This window comes from Puntigrus tetrazona, chromosome 7, assembly GCF_018831695.1.
Source record: "Puntigrus tetrazona isolate hp1 chromosome 7, ASM1883169v1, whole genome shotgun sequence".
NCBI lineage: Eukaryota > Metazoa > Chordata > Actinopteri > Cypriniformes > Cyprinidae > Puntigrus > Puntigrus tetrazona.
The window spans coordinates 4,049,323-4,066,938 of NC_056705.1; the positions used below are offsets into that span (position 1 = coordinate 4,049,323).

General features: G+C 37.2%; 1 long non-coding RNA gene across 1 annotated transcript; it reads left to right on the top strand.

Annotated features, from left to right (window-relative positions):
- Positions 1 to 5,368: 5,368 nt before the first annotated feature.
- On the top strand, positions 5,369 to 17,127 carry LOC122348164. Its single transcript, XR_006251274.1, has 2 exons — positions 5,369 to 5,752; positions 17,083 to 17,127. It is a non-coding gene; the product is annotated as an uncharacterized LOC122348164 (long non-coding RNA).
- Positions 17,128 to 17,616: the final 489 nt, after the last annotated feature.

Sequence of the window (17,616 nt, forward strand, 5' to 3'; positions counted from 1 at the left end):
GCTGACAGCCGTTACGCTTTCTAACTGGTCTCCCTGTTGAAACACACACACATTGGGCTTCCATGCTTTATGGGGACAACCTATAGACAAAATAGTTTTTACAGTACAAACTGTATTTTCTATCCCCTGCCCCAGCGGTTCTCGATAAGTGCCCCTCAAAGTGGACATCAGGATATTCCTCCATTCCGTTTTATGGGGACTTTCCATTTTTTGTATTGTACCTTTATATTGTAGATATATATTCCATCCCCTAACATTCTATATACTATCTGGGCAGAACTACGCCTTTTTGCATCGTGATAGTTTGTACTCTCAAAGCAGAAAAATGACTCAACTACGCTCACACAGATACACACACACACACACACACACACACACACACACACAGAAAAGAAGTGATGCAAAATATAACTGTACATTAACCGGAGCACAGATAATAATTAATATATATATATTACAACTTGCTAATTATATTGCCAATTGATTAATGCAGTTTAATGACAACGTCCCATGACAAGCATAGCGAACATACCTTCAACAAACACAATAGTTTGTGGTTTGTGCTCCACTTTCTGAAACGGAGGAGGAAAAAATCTCTCAGCCTCACAAGTGTACAGGGCTGTGGTGTTCACTGTTACACTGTTCAGGATAAAACTGGTGCTGTTGTTCGTATCATTAACTTTGAAGCTTCCAGAGAAATCTTTCCTCGGGCCGTTGTTATGTTTGATGATGTGTGTATTATTGATTCGGACGTAAGAGATCTCTTCTGGGCCTTTGTATAATTTGAAGACCATCTCTGGAGCAGTCAGAAGCGGGACAGGGGTATGGTGGCGCTGCTGTTCAGCGCCACGTGTTGAACCGGGCGGCAGATTACCTGCAGCGCAGAGGACACCAAACATCAATAGCATCTTAAAACTGCTTAAGTTTTAACTTTTCAAATCTGAAATTAGTCTTCGGAGCAACACTATACTTATATTACACTGTTTATTTTGTCAGTAGTTCACGCTGAAACCACAAATCAAAAAAGTCGGCACATGCACTTCTTTTTTTACTGCTACCGATCAGAACTGTCAATTATACTTGTTTTCTTTTTTCATTTCCGGTGGTCTGAGTACCTTTACGTAAAATGAACGTGTACGGGCACTTTATGCCTAATTCGTAAATAAATAAATAAAAGTAACCAGAGTAACAAAACTTTCTTAACAAGAACTTTCTTAATTTTCGCAAGTATCAACTTTTGCCTGTAAGAGCGGAGAAATGTTGTCATAGAGACAAAGTTTCTTTGAACAAATTGCTTTGAACTTCGCTTTGGAAAAAAAAAAGAAAGAAAGAAAGAAAAAGGAAAGACTGAATCATCCTTCTGCAGAATGATTAACTTCCTCATTTGTTTTTCTGCTGTCAGAATATCAGTGCAAAACATGTCAGCTTGTTGTAAAATGTAAAACGTGTTACAAAATCACACCGTTTGTGTACTCTGTTGTATTCTGCCCGCCTCACAAATTAGATGTCTGTGGTTAAGTTGGTTTAAATGAGTCTGACTGCGCAATATTTCACTGAGCAAACCTCATTTAATTAGACTGTGGTTTTGATTTTGATTTATGCATCGGCACAAAAGGTGTAAAATTTCCTGAATTTCTTTTTCTACTTTGTTCTACTACTTTCTACTACTACTTTCTACTACTTTTTTACTACTATATTATCTGTTTTAATATATATATATATATATATATATATATATATATATATATATATATATATATATATATATATATATATATATTATATATGATCATGTATTTATATTAAGGGCATTTCCCACATTTCTGTCATCCCACACACATTTTGCCAAGATGTAAACAAACAACAGTATCTTATAATTGTGACTATACATTTAAAATTTCAACATAATATACATATTTTGACATTATCTCTTTTAATTAGGTTTTCATATCCGAATTAAGAATTTATACTTAGGTTTGATGTAAGTCCAGCATCATAAAATACAATTATCCTGTGCAATATTTTGATTCTCATACATCGACAAACTAAAATGATCAAATTTGCAGTGCCTTTTTTGGGCTTCAATCCTTTCGACTCAAAGCCCCTGCATTTAAACATCAGTCCCAATAAGGCTTTCGTCAAAAACAAGTCAAGATATACTTCATATGCTTTCGGCTGATCAGTTAAAAATGATTTAAATCAGCCTTAACATGTTAGGTTTCACAGACAAAGGTAATAAACCACTGTACTGAACGTTAAAAGTAAATAAAAATACATCTCACCTCTGCACAGGCTCTGTGTTTCAGATAGGCTGCTATGTAAGAGACAGAGACTTACTAGGGTCACAGAGGTCTAAAAATCTCCATCTGTTGATTTTTAAATCTTCACACAATAGAAATGCTGAAAAAGGCAGGACTGCTGCCTTTCGTTTTAGCACTGTTTTGCACAAGCACAGCGCGCTTGTACGGCAGATTCAGCCTCCAGCGTATCACGAGCCAAACAGGAAGTTTCCATTCTCTCCTTGCACCCTTTTGTGGTTGATGTTATTTGCATGTTTCATGAAGTGTGTCTGTTAGAGTTCTAATGGCATCACACAGTAGCTGGTGTTTCCTCGTTCAGGGAGGTATAAAGGAGACCCTGTGGGGGTTTTCTTGTAAATAGTTTGAAGAGTTGTTGGGTGGGGGTCATTTATGGTTAAAGCGGTTTTGTACTTGAGAGTAACAGATGCAGAAAATGAAAGAGAGATGAAAAAGAAAGAGCTCCTCAGTGTTAAAACGGCAGACACCCTTGACTGGAAAAAGCATGCATTTGTTTAAAAAAAGTGCATTAAAGGCCTTTTCTGGCAGTCACCGACTTTCTCTAACACACGTGTAGGACAGGAAAATGACTTTAAGCTGATTTAGTCTTCTTGTTTCCTGTTTTTAATCTAAAACTGAATGCACGTCAGAACCAGTGCACTTTCTGATCTCTATGGCAACCGATTCACATAATACCGAAACCATCCCCAGCCCACGTTGCTGCTGATGATCTCTGTTCGTTCTACATTTTCCTTGATGGAAAGAAAGATTCTGATTAATCGTGTTTCTGCTTATAATATTCATGAGATGAGAACACATGCAAATGATGAGGTTTTGTGGTTGCCTTTGTATTTAAAAACCTAAAACTGGAACTGGTTTCAGACCCCACATGCACTAGCACCCCCTTAAACATACTTCCTGCGTGAACCACAAAATGTGATAACATTTACAGAGCCTTCCATTCATGAAAGTGTGTGTGTGAGTATATACTGCGTGTGTACTCTATCTATCTACGTATCTCCGTCTATATATACATATATATATATTCCTGATGGTTTAACGCCCAATTCTTTACCTTAACTGTTCATTCTTTTGTACTTTACATGTGTCTTTTCTTCTCCACTAATTTCTTTTCTCTTTTTTTCTGACCCTGCTTACCCAATAATCATGTTTCTGTTCAATGGTCATGTCTTAACTTTGCAATTTCTGTACTGTATTAATATTGCATTGGTTCTGAATTTCCCATGCATTTAATAATTGTTTAGTTAAAGAGTTAAATCTCTTTTTTTCAGATTTTATCTGTAAAAGAAAACCTGATTAATAGTTACGCACATCTGAATAATGACAATAATCATATATATATGATTCAGTTCCTAATTATTGTTGTTAAGATTGATGTGGTTTGGAAATATGCTTGAAAAAAATCAGAATACCAACTTGGATAATAATAATGCAGACAATACATAATACATCAGCTGATTTATGTAATTAATTAGGAAAATCACTTAACGATCATTTTAAAATAATTGTTATTATATATATTATTATTATTTATATAGTTTTGTTTGTTTTATATTTACTAATATTTTATTCTTATTAACAATTGTCATTTACTTGTTAAAAGCTTAGTGTTTGCTTTATATTTGATGCGTTTTCTGAATGATCCATGTGATTAAAACTAAAAAAGCCTCTTATAATTTGTGTTAAACAAAATATCAAATATGATAGGATTTAAGAAATGTTTCATTGTTCATCTTCCAATCATCATTGCACTATATGTTTTGAAATGAGAGAGTTTTGTTCATGAAACTAAGCATTTAAATATCATCTTGCTAAGGCATTATTGGGAGATATAGAGCTGATTTCTATAGCCTGGTATACTGCTGTACAGATCTCATTGATTTATAATTTAATAATATAACTATCAGCATCTGCACGAAATTGCATATTTTGCCCGCTCAGTTTGGACTTCTGAACAAAACTGAGGTATTTCTTCCTCTTGAGTAGCTTATTCTCATTGTATCATACAATATAAGAAAAAAGCTCAGTATAAAACATATGCAAACTTTCTTTCTTTATTTGATTTTGCGTATGGTTCAATGAACTATTCTATATTTAATAAAAAACAGAACAACAACAATAAAAAATAAAACTATAATATTATTTAATTTAGTCTTTAGATGGTTAAAGCGCTAAAGAATAGACCGATCGACAAGCGTGCGACGTTTTCTAATAAACAAAGCACTGTTGCAGTTATGGTTTTGTCCGCTGGGGTGAACGTTACTACACTTTCTCACAAATGTGCAGCTTTGTTCTACAAACAAACTTGCTAACTAAACTTGCTAACTTTGTTTTTACATTTCACTCTGGAGTTTGTAAGCTTTTCCACATGATGTGACTAAGAAAAAATCTACAATTATTCATTGAAATTAACTAAAATACATTTAACACTTTGAGAAAAAGTTATATGAGTTAAACATATTCATACACATATTATGTAACATCGCAGAGACATTCAGCACAATTTCAAACTGTCACGCACAAGGAAAGCATCTAAATGCATGAATTCTCTCTCAATTATTCTCTGTAATATCTTAATAAGTTAAAGTTGTTTCAGGTGTGAGTTTAATTGAATTTTTATATGGGACACTATTTGCAATTTTGGTATTATATATATATATATATATATATATATATATATATATATATATATATATATATATATATATATATATATATATATATATATTTATTTATTTATTTATTTTATTTTTATTTTTATTTTTTTTTACACAAAGTAGTGTACAACATTGACAAAATTAAAAATGTATCAGATCCAATTTTTTTTAGCTATAAAGCCACAGGTAAAAGCCAGGCTCTTTTCCAATGTATATCATCAACTAAAGTCCTTCGAACAGTACAACTTTCCATTTTGCTAAATGTTCCTTTAAAAAGCGAGAAATGTGGCGCGCATGCCCATTATCAGCCCATAGCTCGGGTCCAGCGAATCAACATGACTTCAAAGAGTAAAGCAGACTGTACTTTTATTATTCTGACTGCCTATAGTTCCGTGCCATAATACACGCACATGTGCTGCCTGTTGTCCTCGCGCACCGGCAGCGGCCTGCTGTTGTTCTCGTGTGGAGAGAGGGGGCTCCACGCGCCTCCTTGCGGCCGGCTGATTGGTCGAGCGCTGAATCTGGGCAGGACAGGAAACTGGACGCGAGGAACGCGCAGCAATCTCCGTTCTCCGGGAGAGAGAATGGGAGAGGAAACCGAAATGTGTCAATAGAAGACTAGGAGGATTGAATCGGGCAAATGAATAATTTGCCTTTTTAGTACATACACCGCGTTATTCATCACCAGGGACGTGGGATAACCGCCTTTAACGTTCTTCTAAATAATTATCGGCTGTTTTCATTACATAAAAGAATTGCAGAGCTCTTCGCCGCTGGGTAAGTGGCTACTATTATCTCATCTTTCTTATGTCCCGATGCTCGCGCGCAGGCTTTAACTGTTGTAAAAGTGGGTTTACGTTAGGAAAGGGATGGAAGACCCCAAACTGCCTGAGGAAACCGGTTTAGTTGTATGGCGTGCTGTTATTGTGTGTCCTTATGAGAAATTTGCCTGGACAAAAAAAAGACATGGAGCGTGTTAAAGAAAGGGGTCGAATTTGTCTTAGTCATTTGACAATGGGACAGTCCCCGCGTGCATCATCAGTAACTGAATCTGGCGACCAGGTGGTGGTTAGTTTGTTGAACTGTAATAAGCTCGTTTGGGTTTAACGTTGTCTTCCAGTGGAGTCAAAAAAAAGCCTCTGGCTGTTCTGGGTGTGTGGCCGAGCAGCTAGTGCGCACGGTCTAGTCTAGTGCTTAAGTGTGACATTTCATTTCCATCACGTTACGTTTATGTACCAACAACACTTTAACGGGGAATAAAAAGTCCGTCACGTGTTTTCATTCAACGCCGTGTGTCTGCGTAATCCTGGGTGTGTTCATAACGCCCGTGCATTTGATGCCCCTTCACCCCACGTTGGTGAAGGGAGTTGTTTTATTTTCTCGCACTGTAATTATGCGTCCATCTGCGCGCTTTAAAATGAATCTGACTCGAGACGGCGTTGTCAGCTCGCTGGTCTCCACCCTGTCGAGCCCGTGGGCTAGCGCGTACTTCTGGGGTTTAAACCGTACGTCTCGATTCGATGACCCTACGGGGTTGATAAATGAACGAAAGCGGTTTATCGAGGCAGCGAGGCTAGAAATGCGGGCTATGTAAAGATTTCCGGCGTGTTTTAAACGTCTTTTATTTGCGTGTCGCGTGCGCTCTAGGCCATCGTATCCAGACTGTGTTCATTGTCCTGCTACAGTCACTCGGGTCCTAATGTCCTCTTCCAAGTGTTTTTAAATAACGTTTTAATGTCATTCTTCCTCCATTTCCACGACTTGCCATTGAAACCTGTTTATGTTGCCCGTGTTACTGTTAAAGTGGGTGTAAATATAATTGGTGTTTATTCTCGGAAGAATAATCTTGTTAACTCCTGACACACTGAATATGTTAAACAGGGATTGTCCCTTACCATCCTTGGGCTATGAAACAGGGAAATAACATCAAGACAACTTATTTGGTTGTAGTGCTACTTTTGAGGCGTTATTGTTCACAGACACACCTCTGTTTTATAGTTGTAAATTACTTAATAACCTCATACAAAACATCTTTAATCAGAGATATTTTTTTTTTTACTTTTACGCAAATCACTTATGCACAAATGTGTAACAAATATTTTAAAATTAACATAAAAAAATATATATAACGCATAACCAGTCTATTTGTACACATAACTGTGTCAAAAACAGTTGGCTGTAACCGCATTGGTGAGTGAAGCAAATCTAATTTGTTGTTTTCCCTGCTAGGACTAAATGACTGACTGCAGCTTAAGTATATTTGACAAGATCCACTGAGGGGTGTCCGTGCTTTCCAAGTGCTCCTGCCAAATAAAAGTCCATGTAGTGAGAGATTAAATTATAGGAAGTTTCGCAATAAGTCCTTGTGGCACTTTTTCCTCTTGTCCTTCTGAGCCCGTGCCCTTCAGTTGTGTCCTTTTTTTTTAAGTGTGCATTAGCTGTTCACTGTCAGAGGATGTTGTCTACATCCTTGATCGCTAATGGGTAGAAGGTGGGATGCAGTCTGTAATTCGCTGACCTTAAGAAAATAAGTGTTTGGTCCATGTTTCCCCATTTTTCTCTGTTCCTTGTGCAGAGAAAGGGAATCTGTGGTTCTCTGCACGAGTGTGTGGACAAAGCAGTTTAGATGAGAAAAACAGCTGTCGCTAATGCATCACAGCTAGACAAATATCGAAGTCGTCTATGTGTGTGAACACTTTGACTAAACATGCTTTCGTGGTTAATGCCAAATCTGCAGGAGAGAAATTAGCTTCGCATAGGGCAGTTCTATGTACAGCGCATCATCTCCATTCTCTAGTGGCTGCAATTTTAAAAAACACATTTTGGTTATTAGACTTCAGCCGGTTTTGCTTTGATTTAATTTAAGAACAAAACAAACAAAAAAAAAACCTTTGAGTTGGATTCGAAATTAATGCTTTTTTTGTTCAAGAGCCAGGGCACACAAAGGACTCAGATGTTAGTTGGTGTTATTTTACCAAAGCTCCCCTTCAGAAAAGGGGCAGATCTTCAAAGAGAACTGTAGCCCTCCCGTGAAACAGTCACCGGGGAAAGTGAAACCAGATAGGTCCTCAGCAGCTACGAGGATCCACAGCGGAGCACCTGGAGGCCAGCGAACGCTCTGCTGGTAGAAAAGCTTGGCTGCAATCATCAGGTGTGCTTGGTCCTTCGCTTTAGACCTTCAGAGCCAGCTCTTCAAAGTCGGCTTTCTCAAATTGCCCCAAATAATTCGCCCAATGTTAACTCCGACATAGATCTGAGATTAATTTACCAAACAGATTTGAACAAAGAAATGCATATTTTCTTTTGCATGTTTTGGAAGTCTGTGGCTTTTAAAAGAAACCATGAGTTGTGCGTGTCTGTTATTTTTAAAACTAATTTACCATGCTTAAACTGCGTTTACTATCCACTTATAAAATAAATTGCTTCCGGAGAACAGTAGGCTTATTTAACAGCGTAATTGTGAAGAAATTCGATTCAGTCAGGCTTTATGTATTACATTTATGTGCAGAGCAGATTAGGCTACATATTAAATTCATCCTCATTAAAGGAATAGTTCCCCAAAAATGAAAAATTCTGTCATTATCTATTCACTCTCATGTAAATCCAAACCTGCATGACTTACTTTCTTCTTTAGAACTGAATTAAAGATTTTTTTGAGAAATGTCTCGGAGTGTTTTACAAAGTCAATGCTCACCAACACCATTTAGTTTGCAGAGTTTCTAAAAAATATCTATATTTCAGAGAAGAAAAAAGGTATAGTAGTTTGGAATGACATGAGCGGTATGCTGACGGAATGAACGTTTTTGGGTGAACTATTTATTTAATAAATTTAGTGTATAATTAAACAGAAATCAGTCCAGAATACATAGGTTTAACAAACGATTGAACCTGAAACAAAAAAAAGTGAAATCACGGGTGAATGTACATGCATTGTAAGTCAAACTCACACGGATCTGCATAATGGGATTGTTCTTGGGTTTGTCCAGCATCTATACATGTTAACAATCATACAGTGTTGTACACTTATGCTATATTCAGTTATGTACATTTAGACAGACAGATGAAGACTGTCCAAAACCCATACTATTATAACCGTGCATGCAATCTCACGTACTCATTGAAACACTCCCAGAATTTGAGCCTTTGTGAACATTCAAACGTTAATGAGATGTAGCCACACACTGACTCTCCTTCTGGACCAGACATTGATAAAGACGCTGACCTCATCACATTCCAGTGATTTTCTAAAAGAGCAAAATGGTGTCATGCTGCTTCTCATATGATATGGGAAAAGTTTTGGTGACATGCTTCATTGGTAACTTTATATAACTAAGGCGGACGCAATTGTGCAGATGTCAGAATGGATGGGGAAAGTTGTTAGAGATGGCTTTCTCTCGTTTCAGCTATTCTGGAGGAACTTCAGGAGAAAATCTGTGAAATTGGTCATGGAGTGTTTGCAACACATCAGACAGATCTTTACAAAAACTTGCTAGTCTGGCAAGAACAAATGAAGTGGCTCACTGCCCAGATTCTGAACTTTATTCTTTCCTTCCCAATGACGTTTGACCCCTCGTGACATTAGTGATCTCAGCATGACGACAGCCCTACTTCATCCAGCTGGAAAACATATCATTCAGTGTTCTTCCCTTCCTTCAGTTTTCTCATTCGGTACGTTTACAGTAGAGTAAGAGAGAATTAAATCTAAAACAAGAAAATGTAATTCAATTAATTAGGCACTTAAATTAATAGAGCGTTAGATGAAGGGAAAGAAGAATGCATGAAATCCAGCATCAGGATGATCTCATTTATTAAAAAGCCGTAAGGTCAAGCTTTTGCCCGGAGAGTGAATGAATGAATGAAAGGAACGAGCGTATCCGGTCACCGCTGTGTGAAATGTCAGCCCTCATCGAGTTATTTATTTGCTGCTTAATTGTTTATGTTTGCAATATTTTTGCTTATTCTTCCTCTGCAAATTCCAGTATGTTTCCATCATATCCTTTTGGAAATGCAGTTGCCATCTGAAAGCAATGAATCTGTACGTTGGGGAAAGATATGATAATAATTTAGCAGTGTCTGGTTGTACAGGCTGATCATTTTACTTTATATGGCTTTAAAGACATTATTTTAGAGAATGAAACGCTCTCTTCATCATGCTACCAGTAGTCTACAAGTAACTTTAACAACATTTTTAGTTGTTAAAGAATTGTTTTTTATCAACTGATTAGTTAGCAATAAATGTAAGCTTGTTCTACAAATTCTTATTTCAGCAAAACAAGAACATGCTTTTTTTTTTATAACTCCGATATTAATATCTTCACACACACCTTCAGATGGAACTTTCTAGGACAGTCTATTTATTCCTTAGTCTTAGTGATACTGCGGGACTGTGACTGTAAGAAACGGCTGTGCCTAACTAGATGAGTTAAAAATATTATATCACATATTTCAGACCTTCTTTTAAAAATATGGTATTTATTTTATACATTATACATTTTACCTCTGTGTCAGTATGAGGAGCGTGAACTTGCAGCCGTGCGCATAAACACTCCAGGGTCATTCATAATGTTTGAGCTCTCCGAACATGTTGAAGGTCCTTTTTTGTTTGCTGACTTTTCTGGCTAGGCTTTGAGTGTCCCTGCAATGAAGGCAGAAGAGTCACCAGTCATCTAATCTCGTTGGTTTCATGGTTTTCCTCAGATAAAATAGTTTTCCCCAGATAAAGACCAGATTTAGTCTAGACCGAAGCTAATTACGCCTAAAGTCCAACCCTAAGTGTATTGCCATTTGAGGTTTCCATTGATTTATTATTGATTTTTGGGGTAGGACTAGATATAGCATGTGTTTAGAAAACAGGCTGTATCCGAGAGATTCAGATTTGAGTGTGGATGACAAAGTGTGAATCTTTGGGAGGGTCTGACCTTTTTAAGGTCCCTCTAAGGATGTCAAAACAAATGGCTGCTTTACAAAGTGCATTAAACAGGATTGATTTACAACTACACATTTACCTCACTCTCTAAGGTACTTCAAGATTGAACTAACATTTAAACTGTTAAGTATATTGTATTAATCTTAAATGTCTTTTGTCATAGCATTGTATTAACTTGGTATTTACTCTTTAAGATGTCAGACAAACAATAACTGAATGTACATATTACAAAAGGACTATCTATGAGTAGCATTGGATATGTCAGATGTTGGCTCAGAAATCCAGCTTTATGGAATCGTATGATTTGTGGTTTAGTACAAAAAGGAAAAATTGTCATTTGCATGTCGTTCTAAAGCCAAAAGATTTCGAGTCATCTTCAGTACACAAGTTTGAACCTTGAGGTCTGTTCTTTTGATCATATCACTTTGATCATGTCTCTTCAGAACACTTGGATTGAACTGCTTTATTCATATACTTCTACGGTGTATTTTCGTACTTTTTGAAGCTTGAAAGTTTTAATGGATGGACAAAAATGATGAGAAAATATTTTTAAAAAGAAATTTGTTGGCCAAAATCACTGAAGGTTAAGGTCCTGATAAACTTCAAACAAAGTTCTCTTTCGTTCTTCGTTTGAGGGCAAAAAGAAGTTTGAAAAGGCTGAGCAACGGTATACTGTTTCTAATCGATCTGACACACCCCGTGCTGCTGGGGGCGGCTGAAGATTGATATAAATATGACTCACAGCGCACGTATACGTTTGATTAAAAACAAAGGTGTATTTGTTGTATACCTTTTAAATTTGCGTCGAAAGAAGTAGAACAATTCGCTTGCTACTTTTTCTTTCATTCTTTTAATGGCTTTTGAAAACCTGCATCTGATGTTTCTCCATGTTGTTTTTTTGCACAACTCCGGGTCGCCGACACAAGCTTGGAGATGTTGCTGCCTTGCCTGACCTCGGCTGAATCAGAAAGGGTGGAGTTTTTTTTTAACACACACACACCGATTGCATAAATTGCCTTGGACCAATGGTACTTTAAAGGTGTTTAGGAGTCAAAACAAACTCCCAAAAAAGTTTTCTTTGGTGAGCCGATTTAAACTGCCAAAACAAACTTCGTTTTGGTCTGTTTTTCTTCGAAATTAGGTCATTTCAGTTCATTCTTCGGTTTCGTTTGAAGTATGTCAAGGCCTTTATGGATTTGAAAAGACATGAGGGGGAGTAAATGACATTTTAATTTATTGGAGACTATTGTTTTAAGGTGCAGTTATGATACATTGGTCCGATTTTATCCTTCACTAAAATTAGCCACCAAAGGTTCAGCCAGATCTCCACTGGCATGTTAGTCATTTTCACAACGACTCACATGGGTTATGAGTCAAGGTTTTTGGGGAATTTTTTGTGCACAAGCAGGTTTATGCCCCTTACATGGATTCAGTTAAGGGTGATTGTGCAGTGCAGTGTCTCTCTCACACACACACACACACACACACACACACACACACAGACATACATGCACACGTGGTAGATTCCAAACCACTAGTCACCCTCCTGTTAATCTTTTGGTCACTACGGCTGTTTTATTGTGTGGCTGCTCCAAATTACACTTCCGTGTGCCAGACAGGAAACTTTAAGCCTGTTTCCAGGTCAGTCTCACTGTTTGGCACAGTGGGTTTTTTGTGGCCCACACACAGATTCAGGGTCAGTCTTTGACAAGTGGCAGTTTCAACAGCATACAAGAGGGACTCAGCATTAACAGAGGCGGCTTACTTTTTTGTATCTTGAAAATTTTGGTGTAATTAACATTCCTTTAAAATATATTTTTCTGTGTTTTGAAAACGTATAAGGATTTAGACAGCATGGGGGTGATTTTATGGTAAATCGCCATGCATTATTATTATTATTTTTTAAAGGCTGAGTTTGGGTTCATCTGAACCTAGTTAAACACATTGCTTAGGAGTGTTTTTCGTTCATGTTCTTGCAGTCATCTTAATAAACTAATCATCTAGTTGGATGCAACCAATCCTTAGTTTACACTCTGTTTACTTTACCTTTAACTTTGGCTCACACAATTTTCCAGCTGGATTTTCTCAAAGTTGTGCGCGTATCAATGAAAAGAGTGTTAATAGACTGGCAGCAGCCAGAAGCAAAATCTGGAAAGACTTAAGAAAAATTATAGCAAAAGCAAGTCTTTTCTGACAGGTTCACAAAACTGTATGGTCATTGCATGGAAGATTTCAGAACTTAGTTTTTGCGTAGCTGGAATGGAGCCTCATCAGACCCCCTACATCTGACTGAAATTCCCACAGGGTGCTTTTAGCCACATCTCTTTGTGGCTGTAGAGTTTATCAATGCGTCTTTGACAGAATATTGAGAATTTGTAGAGTACTGATTAAATCCAGATCATAGTGCAAACCTAAAAGAGGCAAAATCAGGCCACATATTTATGTAATATCCATTAGAGAAAGTGAGCCTGCTCCATAGCTTTAACTGGTACTCGGCCTTTGGTCTTGTTATAAATATCTCTGTCATATATCAGTGGTGTCCCATTAAAGGACGGACGGATGATTATTTGGATCCACTCTTAACTATTGTATCCCGGATATTTCTGTCAGCATAAGTGCCATCCAGTCAATGCTAATATCTTTTGCTGTTTCATGCTAACTTTGATCATTCGCATTGATTTGTCCCCTTTAAAACCAGATGGTTCACAATGTTTACACAACCATCTGAAATCTTCTATTGATTAATATTTAAAGTGCAGTTTATTTTGTGTGTGTGTGTGTGTGTGCTAATCTTGATAGCGCTCATAGTAGGAATGTTCTTCGCACATTTATACTCATGAAATATGTATGTTCTTCTGTGTCTTGCTTTCTTCAATTCAGGCATTTCTGCTGATTCATGTCATCTGTTCTGCTGTGTGTATGCGTGTGTGGTTTAGTTGAGGCCAGTTAATCAATAAGCTAGCATTAGGACATCTCTGGAGAACATCAGAAAAAGAGTGATGTTCACTCTTTTACTCTTGGCTCTCAAAAATCCATTATGCAGTATTAGTGCCAGTTTCTGTCTAGTTTCCCTCTTTCGTTTAAGGTCTGCTGATGGGACCTGACAAACTGTCAGCATTGAGCATTCAGCTCCATTTCCTGCGTTGCTTTGGTTTTAAAACTTGTAGTATATATTTTCAATTGAAATATGTTTAGCACTAGTATCTTGTTCACTTATTTGTCGTGTAAATCGACCAAACTCATTTAGCAAAATGAATAAATAACCTATAACCTAACATTTCAATGAATTTTGTTAAATTCTAAATGAGAAAACACCAGCAAATAAATCTGGGAGAAACCACTGATACTTAGTTTAACCCTCAGCTGTCGTCTTATCTGAGTTTTCAAGCTTTTGTCAAAAGACGCTCTGTACAAAGAGCAAAAGATTTGATGAATGAGAGGATGATGCATATGCGTGATGATCACAAACACAATGAATGAACCGCTCTCAGAGAGAACTTTTTTTTACTTCTGAGTCATATAAGGGAGTCATTTCAAATGAATAAAATCATTCATGAGCAACACATCCCTATTTAATACAAACATGAATGACCATTGCATGAAAGCAGCAGCAGACTGTCAGTGAAAACATCTGTGACACACATATATATATATTTATATTTATTTTAGTCAGTTTTTACTTATAATTCTGTGTTTGTGTTCTCTATGTGCTTTGATGCACAAAATCTATGAAACAAACGCATATGGAAGAAATTGTTTGTGCATTAACTTTGACTAACACATTCTTTTCATCTTTAATTGAGAACTTGTGCATCTGGGACAGAGAAGAAAGAAATGCATTTTTGGGTTAGTTTGCGCTGGTAATTTGACTCCGTTAGTCATCATGGGACACAGTCTCAAGCTGACCGTATATGCTGTATACGGACTGTCCACTCAGCAACAATAGACAGTTCATGGTAAAATCTCTCTACTGGGGCTTTCCTCTGACATCATCTCCACTGTTTTGCCCCTCACTCCCCATTTCCTGTTCGAGCAGGAAGTGTCTGCGTAGTCTTCCGCCGTGTTGTGTCCATTGCCGGAAATGCGGATACAGTTTTTGTCAAATCGGCTTCACAGAGATGAAGAGGAAATCATATGTTATTATGCTAACTCAATAGTGACAATGGTGTCATTCTAATATACATCTTCTTTGCGAGGATCAAACCGTGTGGCGTTTACTGACCTCTTCTTTGATGTGTTAGGGTTGGGGTTCTGTAGTTAGGTTCTCTAAGTAGCAATAAAGTACAATTAGTTCAGCTGAAATTGCGTCTGCTTATCAAAGAACATGACTTTGACTTGTTTAATTTATCACCTGAGAGCAGGATACTCTGGACCTGCACAGCAATAAGAGTTCACTCAACCAAATCCATTACAGAAACATGATTTTTGTTTGTGGCTTTTAAAAATAAGTGCTAATTGTGGTTTCCGTGCTTCTTTTTTAAAAAAGATAAAACATGTTGAAATGTACATACTGTGTAGGTGTACATAAGTGTTAAATAAATTTTGTGACTCGTGATCGTTCACATCACAATTGAGTTTTATTCAGATATAAAGCAGCATCCTCCCCATGTGTCTGACACTGATTCTTCTTACCGATTTTGTTACCATGGTGACTGAAGTCACGTGATCAGGGTTGTTTTTAATACCGACTCACTGTCCAAACACTCCCACACCTTCCTTAATTTTAACAACTTTTTAAAGACAGTATTTAATCGGGAAACTGTTTTTCAGCACAGTTGGAAGAATGTGTTATTCGGTTTGTCTAACACGCTTGAGTCACACCCCCAGTGTCTAAAGAAAGATCTAATAAGGGAGTTTGCAAGAACACCACAAGTCGGTGAGCCACGGCTTTGTCATGCGCCACACACGCAGCGTCTCAGGCTGCCATGTGGACAGACGCTCGGCACAGTTGTGCCTCAGTGTGCAGCTGCGATCTGCTTTACTCAATGGGACACACACCCCTTTTCATACGCTTTACTTTGTCTCTCATCAGCTGAGGTGTGTGTGTGTGTGTGTGTGTGTCAAGGTTTTGAGGGCGTATAACAGATTGTGTGTTGTGACCTTCTTGATTAAAATAGAGTTCTCACACTTTTTGTTATTCACTTTAAAAAGGAGTTGGAGTCAATGCTGTGTGGTGAATATTTGTTTGAATGCCCGTTGGTTTTAATTAAAATAGCTCTTTTTCTTTTTATACTTGTGTGGAGTAAACAGCGTTGGGGGAAACTCGTTACAAGTAACTTGAGTTATGTAATCGGATTCATTTAATTAACTTTTACTGTATTACAAATTTTTCATTTAGAAATTTTTTTAAATAAGTAACTCCAGTTGCTTTGTTCCCATATCTTGACTAACAGATTGTTTTTGCCACATTGAAAGACATCGGGAGTAAGTATTTTATAAAATAAAAGGTCAAATTCAATCACCGTTCAAATTCATGTGAATTTTATGTCCTAAGTTAATACATATACCTAAACTTTTGTGTACAGTCCATTAGTCTTCCCCTGCTTTTTAAACCTTATCGTTTCAGTTAAAGGGTTACTCCAACCTAAAATAAACATGTTGTCATTAATCCCGTGTCCTTCCAAACCCGTAAAAGCTTTGTTTGTTTTCAGAACACAATTTAGGATATTTTAGATGAAAACCGAGAGGCTCGTGACCGTCCATTGACTGTTAAGTAATGAACACCGTAAGGCCCAGAAAAGTATGAGAGACATTAAGAATAGTCCTTCTGACATTTGTAGTTCAAGCTGAACTTTATGAAGTGTCAAAATACTTTTGCACACAAAGAAAATAAAATGAATAATGTTGTAATTAAGCACAGTTGGAGGAATGTGCTGTTCAGTCTGCTGGACACGAGTACAGATACTGGCACACGGATAGCCAGTTTTCGTTCAATTCAAAGCGTAAATAAACATAGAAGACCTATCTGTGTGGTGAAGTTGACACAGCCACAAGCCTTTTCATCTAGAGGGGTTTCAAGGTTCTAAAATATCTTAAATTGTGTTCCAGAGACAAACAAAGCTTTCAGCTTTTAGTTTGGAACGACATTGGGGGTAAGGGATTGAATTTTCATTTTCACTGGTGTTTACATTTTCTGATCTTACGCACACAAGCGTATATCCCTGTCTCTGTCCTTCTACAGGCACAAGTTAACTTCAATTTGGACATTTTGAACCAAGTGAAAGAGGAAAAAGCACTATACCAAAGGTAGGTCATTTTTATACATCCAGACAAATGCTTCTGTGCCTTCTTGTGATATAGGTTTATATTTGAATGCACAATAAGAGAAATAATGTGCACTAATCATATATTGAAGAAACAATAATAATAATGTCCTAGACAAAATGCTCTGCGGCGTCTGAAATGTCTTGTTAAACATTTGCATGAAAGATAATGTCTGCAGGAAGCTTGGTGACTGGTTTTTATTTCTGTCGCCTTTTTATCCCCAAGCTAACAGGAAGAATGTCTCGACAAAGATGTCCATTGTGTACAATACATGTGTTTTCAGAGTAACCATTGGAAGTGCAGAAATGTCTGAGACGAAGAAAGGATAGGATGTGAGGTTGGAAAGAATGATGAAGATTTGGGAGACAGAGTGGGTGAAGGTTTAGCATTCTGACACCACAGCTGGATTTCTGAGAATAATGCCAGGAATGAGTGCAACCATTTGAAGCCT